This window comes from Rutidosis leptorrhynchoides, chromosome 1 (assembly GCF_046630445.1).
Source record: "Rutidosis leptorrhynchoides isolate AG116_Rl617_1_P2 chromosome 1, CSIRO_AGI_Rlap_v1, whole genome shotgun sequence".
NCBI lineage: Eukaryota > Viridiplantae > Streptophyta > Magnoliopsida > Asterales > Asteraceae > Rutidosis > Rutidosis leptorrhynchoides.
This window is the reverse complement of record NC_092333.1, coordinates 199,351,040-199,364,623: the sequence shown is the minus strand read 5'-3', so window position 1 is coordinate 199,364,623 and position 13,584 is coordinate 199,351,040.

Sequence of the window (13,584 nt, the reverse complement as noted above, 5' to 3'; positions counted from 1 at the left end):
TCTCACTCGTGTTAGTGATTATTGGTTGGTTTGGACGCGGTTTGGTGGTTGAAGTGCAATGGGTCGAAATTACACTAAGTGTCGATTTGAGTTGGTTTGTAAATCCATTCTAAGTGTGTTGTTTGTATTGTGATAATGAAATAGGTACTTTCCATTGGCGTGTTGCGGATTTCGGTTGCATTCATCAAAGACGACAAGGTGAGTGTTAATATCCTATGTGCATATGTATGTGTAGGATGTGTGCGGGTCGGGTGAAGTGGTTCTCGGTTATAGAGCTCACTTCACATATAGGTGGATTTTATGGACTTGTGTAATAGGTCCAATTGGCATTGTTGTGCGTTTTGGTTGACCACCTTTGGCGAGGTGCACACTTTGTGTGTACGATATCACATATGCTTGTGATGTGGATTATACAACCCTAATGGCGAAGGGTTGGTATTAAATGGTGATTGGGAAAGTGAGTCTCGTGTAGTTCGGATTCACAATGACGCGTGTAGTTTCGGTCATCTTATTGAGAAAGTGAGTCTCATGTAGTTCGGATTCACGATGACTCATGTAGTTCGGTCATCTTATTGAGGTAGTGAGTCTCGTGTAGTTCAAATTCACGATGACGCGTGTAGTTTCGGTCATCTTATTGAGAAAGTGAGTCTCGTGTAGTTCGGATTCATGATGACTCGTGTAGTTCGGTCATCTTATTGAGGTAGTGATCTCGTGTGGTTGCGGATTCACTAAGGCTCGTGTAGTTCGGCCAACCTTGATGTTTGATGTGGTATTGAAGATAGTAGTCTCATGTGGATGCGGATTTACTAAGGCTCGTGTAGTTCGGTCAATCTTCATGTTAGTAATTGGTAGTCGGTTCCGGTATTGGGTTAAGGGGTTAACCTTGGACGTTTGTATATTGCTTATATATTGTCGTATTGTTGTGTTGTAGCTAACCCTCTGGGTGGAGCTTATTGGCGTGGTTCACATTGTAGTTGGTGAACTTATACTTATTGTTATTATTAGCTTGATGCTTAGTGATCGTACGGTATGCTTAGCTTAGCTTGCCTTTATGCTTGAATGCTCCGGTATGCGTTATTTGATTACTTATGTGGTGTGTCCATTTTATGCATATATATGTATGTAGTATATTCTCACTCACTAAGCATTAGCTTACCCTATCATTGTTTACATTTTTCTAGATTTGCATGGATGCTGTGGCTAGGGTAAGCGTGGGGACTATTGGACTTGTATAGTTGCTTAGAAGACGTGCTTTTGGATTTGATTAGGATTGGGTAGCGTATCCCCAATCACCATGCTCGGTCTTCGTTTTTGTGTTAAACTTATATGGTCAAAAACTCTTAATTTTGTACGAAAGTCGTAAAATGGCTGATGTGGGCCCGGTGTCGTAAAACTCGGTTTTATTGTGGAAAACTCTTAGTTTTAATTATTATAACATATTGTGAAAGTGTTTTGGTTTAAAAGTGTCGGGAAGCGGGTTTTTCGCCCGCGTAACTTTGACAAACTGATCAGGAACTTTTAGTACATTTGGACGCCGTCCAAAAGACTTGGACGCTGTCCTGGTCTTCACAACTGGACGTCGTCCAGATGAACTGTGTTACATTTTTTTTTTATGGCATGTTTTTGGATGGATAACGGGTTGGGTCGTTACAAGTGGTATCAGAGCATGGTCTAAGGGATTTAGGTGACTTGAGATAGGCGCCTAGACTTAGACTTTTTGTGTGTGCTTATTTGTTGCGAGACTTGTAGGATTACGGGCCAGAATGAGAACTTGGTTAGTGCCTTAGCGTGTAGGTGAACTAACTAGGATTTGGCTTGTGTTGTGATATAATTCTTGCTTATGTTTATATCGTGTAGAATTTTGTTGTGTTGGTTTATATCATCGAGCGAGGCGGTCGTTGTACTAACAAGTTGATACGAAGTGTGTGCGTAATAAGGACTTGCAAACCTTATTACGGGTACAAATCGTGTCTAACAAGTGAAGTACAACGAGTGTTGAGCAAGATGGGGTAGTATTGTGCGTGTGGTCTTATACGTTCGTGGACTAATAGTTTTGCATTCTTTAGAATGAAGACGGAAGAGGTATATGGAATGGACGAGCCTATTCATACGGGAAGGATGAGTTAACGTAAAATATTGAGGCTTCGTTCAAACGATATGCCTCGATTTTCGCCGACAAGGTTAAACAAGAACTCCAAGAGGCAATCGAAGGACGAGTGACTGAAATGGTTCAAGACCAAGTGACTAAAGTTGTAAGGGAAGAGCTTGAGAAGAGGTTTTCCAAACCTCGATGTAGTGGTGATGAAGAAGTACATGCAAGGTTAGAGTCACATGGTGCTCCGGGTAAGAGGGCGCGAAGTACGCCTGAAGGCGTCGGGAATGGGAATAAGAAGAGTAAGGGAGGTTACGTGCCTACATGTTATAACTGTTCACGGTGGAGTCATTTGTCGCGTGATTGCACGGATGCACCTTCTAACAGTAACGCATGTTTTAAGTGCCGGAAGAGAGGGCACCGAAAGTCAGATTGTCCCGAGTTGATTGCTGAGCAGACCAAAAAGTCAGGAGGTTACGGGCCTACGTGTTTCAAGTGTGCAGAACAAGGTCATTTGGCACGAGAATGTACGGGTGTACCTTCAGGCATGATCAGGTGCTTTAATTGTCAAAAAGAGGGACACCGAAAGTCAGAGTGTTCTGAATCGTTTGACGACCGGGTTAAGAGGTTAGAGCTCGACTACTTGATGGATAGTGAAGCATGGAAGTCCAACGATGCTGCATCAGGTACTTTTAGAGTGATATTATATGTTGTTCGTTTGTAATAACATGCGGTGTGTACGTAAGTCTTAATTAGTCTTCATTCTCCGCTGGAGATAATCCATAGCGAGCAGGCGGTTTACGTTTATGGTACCGGGTCGTTAAGCTCGTCCGAGTGAGACCCTTAAGAAATGCATTTGTGTTGTGTGTATTATTGTTATAAGTGACGTTTCTAATGGAAATACCCTATGGTGACGTATTTATTGACGGACGAAGGACTAAAGACTTGGTGCAACCAAGCATTTCTTAGTGTTGGGCGATGTTTCTACCAAGCCATGGGTATGGACTTAGGTGTTCGGTTGTTAGCACGTGTTTTCTTTCGTGTTGAAGTTGATGAACCATGAGGTTCGATGGGTGGATGGAACCCTTGAGATCTAGTGTTATGAATCTCGATGTATGTGGTAATGGAGTCTACGTGACGAGATGTTAGGTGCCTCTTTTATACCTACTAGCGTGGTGTTCGAATCCGATGGTGTTGCGGTTACATTGTACTTAGGGTACCCTGTAGAAACCCTTAGGTACATGGGTGACTAGGTGAAAATGTGACAAGCTATGGTAATCGGAGGATTGTAAGAATAAAGTTTGTGTAATATGTGGAGAACGATTCGTTCGAAGTGATGAAGGATAGGTTAAGATCCTTCGTATGCTCAAGGTTGGAGCAAGATGTGGTGATGGTTCGTGTGAACCCAGTTGTTAGAAAATTCTACCTTTCGGTAGCATTGTACGGTTGTACAAGGGGCGTGTTGTGTTGGTTTTGTGTCGTTGTTTATATAAGCCAACGGGTGACGGTGAACGTCAATTTCTAGTGTACGAAATGAATATCGTGAAAATTCGAGTGTTATGACCGATGGAGAAATTGGTCACTTATATCAAAGAGAGGTAATTATCGCGGATGATGTTACCACGACGATGCGGCTATGGAACGTATTTCCAAGTGGGGGAGTTACACTCCCACACTAGGAGATTTTAGTGTGAGATTTCGAATAATGCTCTTCGTATATCCGAAATTTATGTCGGGACCTAGATTGGTCGAACTGTGGTAAGGTACAATTTCGGTTAAATTGTACTTATGGTTTTGGATTAAATTATCACCGAGGTGGTAATGTGGTGAATCTATTTGAGAGATAATGGGCGTATTTGACGAGCAAGATGAGATCCCTCAGTTAAGAGATGTGCGTGTCGGATTCTCTTCTAGAGAATTATTATTTTGTACCTATGTGCGATATAGGTGTTTCTTGCTCAATTGTGGTGGCGTTGTGTACACGTGCGTGTGATGTGTGTGCAAAGATTTTTGAGGTGAGTGGAATGTTTCTAAGTATGTGTATATACTTGTTGTTTGGGATGGATGGTTAGTGTATTCCGTTAGGATTCACTATGGTGTAGCAGTACGTGATGTTACACTACTCGTTGTTTGAGGCCAAAAGAGCGTATGTGATTGGTGGGTTATGACCGTTAACTCGGCTCACTAACTTCACCATGGGAGTAGTGTTATATTGGTAGGGTATAACGTTATCGAAATGGGAGTACCATTCATGTGTTGAGATTTTGGAAGTGAGTCGCGTGTAGTTCGGATTCACAATGACAAGTGTGGATGTGGTCATTCTATTGAGAGGTGGATCACGTGTGGATGCGGATTCACGATGACGCGTGTAGTTCGGTCATCTTATTGTGGAAGTGAGTTTCGTGTAGTTCGGATTCACAATGACACGTGTGGATGCGGTCATTATATTGAGGAAGTGAGTCTCGTGTAGTTCGGATTCACAATGACATGTGTGGATGCGGTCATTCTTTTGGGATAGTGATTCTCGTGTAGTTCGAATTCACTAGGGAGCGTGTAGTTCAGCCAATCCCGATTGTTGTGCGGTGGAGGTAGTGGGTCGCGTGTGGTTGCGGATTCACTAAGGCGCGTGTAGTTTTCAGCCAGCCTTCATGTTGTGTGATATATTGGTTGTTTTATACGCCAATGGTGGGGTCGTAAGGACCATGTTGTGTGATCTATTGGTTGTTTTATACGCCAATGGTGGGGTCGTAAGGACCATGTTGTGTGATCTATTGGTTGTTTTATACGCCAATGGTGGGGTCGTAAGGACCATATTGTGTGATCTGTTGGTTGTTTTATACGTCAATGGTGGGGTTGTAAGGACCATTTTGGTGTGAATAGTGATGCAATAGTCGTATTTTGCTCACGTGCTTGCGGTAGTTGCGTATTAGACGTGATTGCACACTACAAGGGATGTTTTGTGATAAGTGATATCCGTAAGGATTCGTTTTTGTTCGGTCTTCATCGTTTCGGGTTGTTGACCTTAGGTTAATACTTGGTTGCTTTTAGCGTTGAACTTGGTAAGGGTACGCTAAGGGATTGATATCTCGGTAAGAGATTGGTTGAGTTTTTCCTGATGTGAGGGATTGGGCAAGTTTTAGTGCTCGAATTTCCGGATTTGATAAATCGCGGATGACGATTTAGTTGTTAAAGGTGATTTATAGAGAAGAATTGCCTAGGAAGGTCGGATTGGGACTTATGATTGAGGACCATTGAGTGTGGTCCGTTCGGTTAAGTTTCACATATCGCGAGGACGCGATCATGTTTAAGTGGGGGAGAGTTGTAAGACCCTGTTTCCTGTTTTAGTTATGTGGGACGCCATCCAAGAAGTGGGACGCCGTCCAATAGAGAAGGACTGGACGTCGTCCAGAAAGTGGGACGCCGTCCAAATGGTCTGACGGGCCAGCTGTTGGTTTTTGTTTTAAAAAGGGGCAAATTGATAAATTCACTTGGGTGTCGGTTTAGTGGCCACAAAACTGATCCATTGGCCATCTTATCCTCATTTCACCTCTTTTCACTCACACATTTATTTCTAGAGAGAGAGGAAGGGTTTAGAGAGTGAGATAGCTTGATTTGGAGAGGAAGGAGTCGGATTCTCGCAAAAGCTCGGGTTCTAAAGTTGTTCATCTCGTTCCTAGCTACGTTGTGGTAGTATTGTTAAGTTCAAACTCAGAATTTCATTTGTTAGATTTGATGTTCAAGTTAGGGTTTGAGCTTGATTAGTTGTGAAACCCTTTTAGATGATGAAGTGGGCTTGTGGTGACTAGTTATTCTTGTCACTTGGCGGGTTTTGGGTTGGTTGACGTTTTGGCCATGATTAGGCTTTAATAATGGGTATAATCACTAGTGTTAGTGATTATGGAAGTGTTAGAACCCATTTGGGGGTATTTGGTTGATTAATTTTGAAATGGGTCAAAATTAGGGTTTATGTGTCAAATTGGGCAAGACGAGTGTTTAACACTTGTGTTCGGGTTTAATTGGCGTATTAGGACCATTCTCACTCGTGTTAGTGATTATTGGTTGGTTTGAACGCGGTTTGGTACTTGGAAGTGCAATGGGTCGAAATTACACCAAGTGTCGATTTGAGTTGGTTTGTAAATCCACTCTAAGTGTGTTGTTCGTATTGTGATAATAGACTAGGTACTTTCCATTGGCGTGTTGCGGATTTCGGTTCCATTCATCAAAGACTACAAGGTGAGTGTTAATATCCTATGTGCATATGTATGTGTAGGATGGGTGGGGGTCGGGTGAAGTGGTTCTCGGGTATAGAGCTCACTTCACATATAGGTGGATTTGATGGACTTGTGTAATAGGTCCAATTGGCACGGTTGTGCGTTTTGGTTGACCACCTTTGGCTAGGTGCACACTTTGTGTGTACGATATCACATATGCTTGTGATGTGGATTATACAACCCCAATGGCGAAGGGTTGGTATTGAATTGTGATTGGGAAAGTGAGTCTCTTGTAGTTCGGATTTACGATGACGCGTGTAGTTTCGGTCATCTTATTGAGAAAGTAAGTCTCGTGTAGTTCGGATTCACGATGACTCGTGTAGTTCGGTCATCTTATTGAGGTAGTGAGTCTCGTGTAGTTCTGATTCACGATGACGCGTGTAGTTTCGGTCATCTTATTGAGAAAGTGAGTCTCGTGTAGTTCGGATTCATGATGACTCGTGTAGTTCGGTCATCTTATTGAGGTAGTAATCTCGTGTGGTTGCGGATTCACTAAGGCTCGTGTAGTTCGGCCAACCTCGATGTTTGTTGTGGTATTGAAGATAGTAGTCTCGTGTGAATGCAGATTTACTAAGGCTCGTGTAGTTCGGCCAATCTTCATGTTGGTAATTGGTAGTCGGTTCCAGTATTGGGTTAAGGGGTTAACCTTGGACGTTTGTATATTGCTTATATATTGTCGTATTGTTGTGTTGTAGCTAACCCTCTGGGTGTAGCTTATTGGCGTGGTTCACATCATAGTTGGTGAACTTATACTTGTTGTTATTATTAGTTTGATGCTTAGTGATCGTACGGTATGCTTAGCTTAGCTTGCCTTTATGCTTGAATGCTCCGGTATGCGTTATTTGATTACTTATGTGGTGTGTCCATTTTATGCATATATATGTATGTAGTATATTCTCACTCACTAAGCATTAGCTTACCCTCTCGTTGTTTACATTTTTCTAGATTTGCATGGATGCGGTGGCTCGGGTAACCGTGGGGACTAGTGGACTTGCGTAGTTGCTTAGTAGACGTGCTTTTGGATTTGATTAGGATTGGGTAGCGTATCCCCAATTACCATGCTCGGTCTTTGTTTTTGTGTTAAACTTATATGATCGAAAACTCGTAATTTTGTACGAAAGTCGTAAAACGGCCGATGTGGGCCGGTGTCGTAAAACTCGATTTTATTGTGGAAAACTCTTACTTTTAATTATTATAAAATATTGTGAAAGTGTTTTGGTTTAAAAGTGTCGGGAAGCGGGTTTTTCACCCGCGTAACTTTGATAAACTGATCAGGAACTTTTAGTACATTTGGACGCCGTCCAAAAGACTTGGACGCCGTCCTGGTCTTCACAACTGGACGCCGTCCAGATAACTGGACGCCGTCCAGATAACTGGACGCCGTCCAGATGAACTGTGTTACAAATTATTTTTTTTAATGGCACGTTTTTGGTTGGATAACGGGTTGGGTCGTTAAACTGGTATCTTCTTGGACTATGAGAATCCTAATAAGAGAGTGTACAATACAGAAACTAAATGTGTTGAAGAACATTTTGAAGTTGATATTTAGCGTAATGCTCCTGCTAGAGTTAGTAAAGGATTCGCATGGCAGTTCGAATATGGCAAGTTGTTTGATTCTTTCAATCTTCCACCAGAAATAACTGACGATGATTTTATTGCGCAGATGTTATATGATTCTCAGAACTCTATTGAAAATGTGGTTACTTTTCCGAGGCAGGTTCAGAGTCTGGTTCCGAGCTTGCATCCGAGTCCGCAGAGTGTTCATGGTAATACTGATAATTATGTGGAAGGGGTAGCAGATACTGATGAAGACAGTGAGTTAGAAGAAGAGGAAGAGGTAAACCCAATTCGGTTGACTAAGGAACATCTTAATCCTCTCTATAATCAACCACCAACTGTGATAGGGTCTGAACAGCCAACTGAAACAGGAGGTGTACGAAGTTCAAACCGTGTTATAATTCATCCGTAACGTTTGGATGATTTTCTTGTTGATACAACGTGTATTCCTCATATTAGTATTCCTCACATGACTAAAAATGAAGCTTCTACATCTGGAGTTCAATCTACACCAGAAGTTCCAGTGGAAAGTGAAGGTACAAATGCAGCTGAAGATGAAGAAACAACTAGTGCTAATGTGGTGACAGCTTTCTATTCTTCGTTGAATAAGACAGGGAGATTGTTCGTGCATGAGCACTCCTGATATGTTTGTCAGATTGAACCAAAAGATGTTTTTGAGGCATTAAAATATGATGAATGGGTAAGTGCTATACAGGAAGAGCTGTTACAATTTAAGCATCTAAAGGTTTGGAGGTTAGTTAATCCACCACATGGTTTTGAACCCGATGGTCTTTGATGGGTTCTGAAGAAGAAGAAGGATGAGTAGGGTATTGTAATTAGGAATAAAGCTCGATTGGTGGTGAAGGGATATCAACAAATCCCTGAGATTGACTACAATGAGGTGTTCGCTCATGTAGCTAGACTGGAGGCAATCATAATTTTCTTGGCATTTGCATCTTTCATGGGTTATAAAGTTTATCAGATGGATGTGAAAAGCACATTTTGTATGGGGAGATAAATGAGAAAGTGTATGTTGAACAACCACCTGGTTTTGATGATCCTCATTTTCCCAAAAAAGTTTATCGACTTGAAAAGACACTTTATGAGCTTCACAAGCTCCTAGAGCGTGGTATGCTACGTTGTCCAACTACATGCTTGAAAAAGATTTTCGGAGAGGTGTCATTGATCAGACTCTTTTCATCAAGAAGAAGGGACAACATCTCATGCTTGTGCAGGTTTATGTTGATGACATCATCTTTGGGTCAACGGATCAGGCTATGGTTGATGAGTTTGAAAATGTCATGCATCGGAAGTTCAAAATGAGTTCCATGGAACTATTAAGTTTTTCCTAGGTTTTTAGGTAGCTCAGACGGATAAAGGCATCTTCTTGCATCAAACCAAGTATGTTGCTGATATCCTGAAGCACTTTCAAGTGGACACAGAGAGACCAGCTAAGACTCCGTTGTCAGTGAATCATGGGATCTCACCAAATTGTGAGGCTGCTAAAGTAGATCCCACATTATACAGGGCTATCATCGGGTCTCTAATGTATCTGACAGCTTCTAGACCAGACATTATGTTTGCGGTTTGCCTATGTACACGTTATCAGGCGAACCCTAATGTTCATCACATGTTCGTGGTTAAGAAGATTTTGAGGTATTTGAAAGATACACCAAGTTTGGGGTTATGGTATCCTTGTGAGGATGGTTTTGAGCTTACGGGTTATAGTGATTCTAACTATGGCGGATGTAAGAAGGATTTTAAGTTAACTTCTGTGGGTTGTCAATTTTCTTGGAAGCAAGCTAGTTACTTGACAGTGTAAGAAGCAGACATCAGTGGCTCAGTCCACATGTGAAGCTGAATATATTGTCGCAGCAAGCTGTACATCACATGTTATCTCGATCCAACAGCAGCTATGTGACTACGATTTGTATATTTCTAACACTTCTATTTATGTTGATAATACCGCCGTTATAGCTGTCACTAAAAATCCCGTTAATCATTCTAAAATGAAACATATAGGGATTAAATACCATTTCAGTAGAGATTGCTATGAAAAGAAGATGATAGACGTAGTGCAGATAGACACTACAACCCAAAGGGCTGATCTCTTCATGAAAGCTTTTGATAAACCACGCTTTCATTACTTGTTAAAAGAAATATGTATTAAATTTTTAAAAGTTGTGGTTCCTGAACTGAGGTTCCTAACACAGAGGAACCTAATAAAGAGACTGAGGAGTGAATGATGTTGAACTGATTGTATATTATGTATACATTTACATGATAGGATTAGTTCATTTGCATGATTAATTTCTGTTTGCATGATTAGTTAGTTATTTTCTTATAAAGTTGCATGCTAATTTGTGTTATTTTTATGTTCTTAGGATTTTGTACAGAGAAAACACAAAAGCCATAAAAATCATAAAACCAGAAAATCAAATAAAAAGTTGAAAAATAGAAAATCCATAAAAATTGGAAAATCTTTAAAATGAGTTGCTTATATTATTTATGGAGAAGTGATTGCAATACTGAACTGACATGTTACTGGTGTAAATAAGTAGTACATGATGATTGATAATGTATTACTAGACTTTACTGACCTAATTCTAGATAGAGATGATCACGCTAGGAACGCGTAAATATCATGATGAGGAAATCATGGAAAGATTTACAGCGTTGAAGGTAGTCAGCTAATTATCACTGAATAAGTATTGAGAAATGATTGTTTAGAAACTCAACAGACGGTTGAGGTCTCCCCTACTACAATTTATACTCGGTAGAGAAGGATAATTTTTTAAGTCCCCAAGGTGAGCATACATTCTCTAGGATGCATACTTGTTTTATTTATCTTTAATACTTGGACCGAAAGTCTACGTCATGCATGTTGGGTATCCAAAGGGGGGTGTTCTCTCTATGAACGAGTTGAGAAGTGTAATCTTGTATCACAGACATTGAATGATTTGAATATGCAACATCATCGGGTTACATATTTCAACATCAGAAGATTGGTTTTCCGTGAAGATACGACTAAAGTCAAAGACTGTAGTGCATCATCATGTCATATGTAATATTTTTATTTATGTTATTTTTATGTTTTCTATTATAGCATTGAGAAATGAGCAACATCAGAAAATCAAAAAAAAATGTATTAGATTCACTTTATTTATGTTTATTCTTCTGTAAATAAAGATGTTGCACCACATTGCTATACAAAAGAATCATTGATCGAGAATTGAACAATTTTTGAAGGATTCTGAAGTTATCTAAGTCTGAGACAACAAATGTTTCAATCAGAGACATATTTGAAAGATTTAGTTATCTACATCCTAGGGGGAGAAGATCGTTAGATCGGCAGATATAGAGAACTTAAATCATTCTGTCCACAACGCTAATTAGTTGGACGTTACATCTTTTGTCTGTTATATGAGGTTGTACCTATTGGCCTAGATAGTAGGGGACATCTTCTGGAGGATATCTTAGCATATCATTCCATCACTCAAATATATCATTACCATCCATCCATTATACATTATACGATTTCCGTTCAAGTATGGAGTTTATAGCGGCCGGTATGCGTCTTTTCAAAGTATGCAATAAATTTGAGACAAGCAATGTTATCTGAAATGAAATGTGTAAGTTTAAGATAGAAGCTCATGGCTGACAGGGTTGTTAGAAACATCGTGAGATGGTTCTGTTCAGTCAAATCGAAAGTACATTGATATGATAACGGACAACGTCAATAAATTTGTGCTCAATTGACTACCTAAAAAATTCGTGAGATCTCAAATGAGGACTGATTCTATGAGCAAATCTAACATTGAAAAATTTTAAAGTAATCAATTTAACGTGATCATCGAAGTCTAGGGTGAAAGTTGGTGAATGTTTATTGATATATTAGAAAGTTGTACTATATATGCTTTGGTGAATATAAACTTGAATGAATTCTGAAACAGCATGTCAAAATAGTTCAGTTCTGATCCCTGAATCAAAAGATCGAATCAATGTAATAAATCAACTCATAAAAACATGTGATATGTTATAGTTGGTGATGTTCTTAATAAATGATAATAGTTGTTCTTATAGTGATAACGTTTAGTTCCTGATTATTCTAATGGTTAATGAATTAGATGTTGAAAGTTGCATGTGAATAATTGCATACACTTAATGTTGAAGCTTTACTGAATATGCTTGATATAATATTGTTTTGAGGAAGTGAGATGTAAATATTCGTGGTTTCGTGTGTAGATTGTAGGTTTGCCTTTAAAAAAAATATTGTTTATCATGAAACACTGTATCTTGTACAGTATTTTGATTTTTTAACTTTGCATGTTTATATATGTAAAATCCAAAAATAATTGCATCATAGTTAACTTGCATTTAGTTACAGTTCTATAGCTTGACAACTCAGTTCTCAAAATGTTCATTGTATAAGGAACCTCGTTAAATTAAACCTGAAGGTCAGTTGTTTGAAGTTTAATGGAACAAAGCGTGATTAAATTATACTGGAGAGATCAGTCCCAGGGGGGAGTGGACGTGTAAAGGTTTGTGAAAGTTGAAAACGAGAAAATCTCTAAGTTTTAAAATTTTAAAACTAAGACTACTGGTCGACACTCAAGACTACTGGCCGAAGGAAAAGGCAATCGACTGATTATCAAGGCCATCGGGCCGTGGGTCTAGACCATCGATCGACGGTCACTGAAGAGGTATAAAAGGACCTTGACTTAGTCGGGTCAGTCACTTGGAGTTTTTGGAGCAATTTTTTCTTTGATTTTCAATCGATTGCCAAAGGAGTTTTTGACCGATCACTTTTTGCACTTTTTACTCGTGATTACATCGCCATATACTAGGTATTCAAACTCGTTTTCATTTGAATGTCATGATTAATTTTAGGTTTAAAAATTTAAAAACCTTATTTTTTTGATTTGTTATATTATTGAGTTTGTTTATGCAATTATAGTATAGCTCGGCATTGTCTGGTCATTATCCATGTGATTTTAATCAAAATTACATCATTTTTGTGAAATCGAGTAAATCATTGGGTCTCAGATCTGATGAACTACCATCGACCTTTGGTCACTTGACCATCGACCGTTAGAGTCTCTCATCGGGCTGTAGGTCTTTACCTTCGGTCTTAGGTCTCAATGTAGAACAGATGGTGTCAATCATGAGTCGGTCTAGACTAACCGCCCGAGGGTCTATACCATCGGACCGATGGTCCACTCCATCGACCAATGGTCATTATATAGGACTGATGGTGCAGTTTATTTTATGATATTGTTTGTTTTATTAGATATCTACTTGTTCTATCCAACTTATCTAATATTAGTGCTTGTAGTTTATCTAAGAATGTCAGGTGGATTATTTGTCGGAACTTGGATGTCTGATCTTAACCGTAAAAAAGTTTTGGCTAGATACCAATCAATTCAAGTGGAAACAAAAGTCATTACAACTAGTACCACTCACGAGCAGTGGAAAGGCCTAGACTGTCTGACTTTTCTTAATATAGGAGACTATTTATGTCCCAAGTTAGTGCAAGAATTCTATACCAGTGTAGCTCTAGAAGAAGGTAAGAAAAAGTATGATGATGCGAACTTCTTTGGACAGACTTTTAAATAGACCCTAGATGAGTTCTCAGATTATTTACAATTACCTTATTGGGGAACC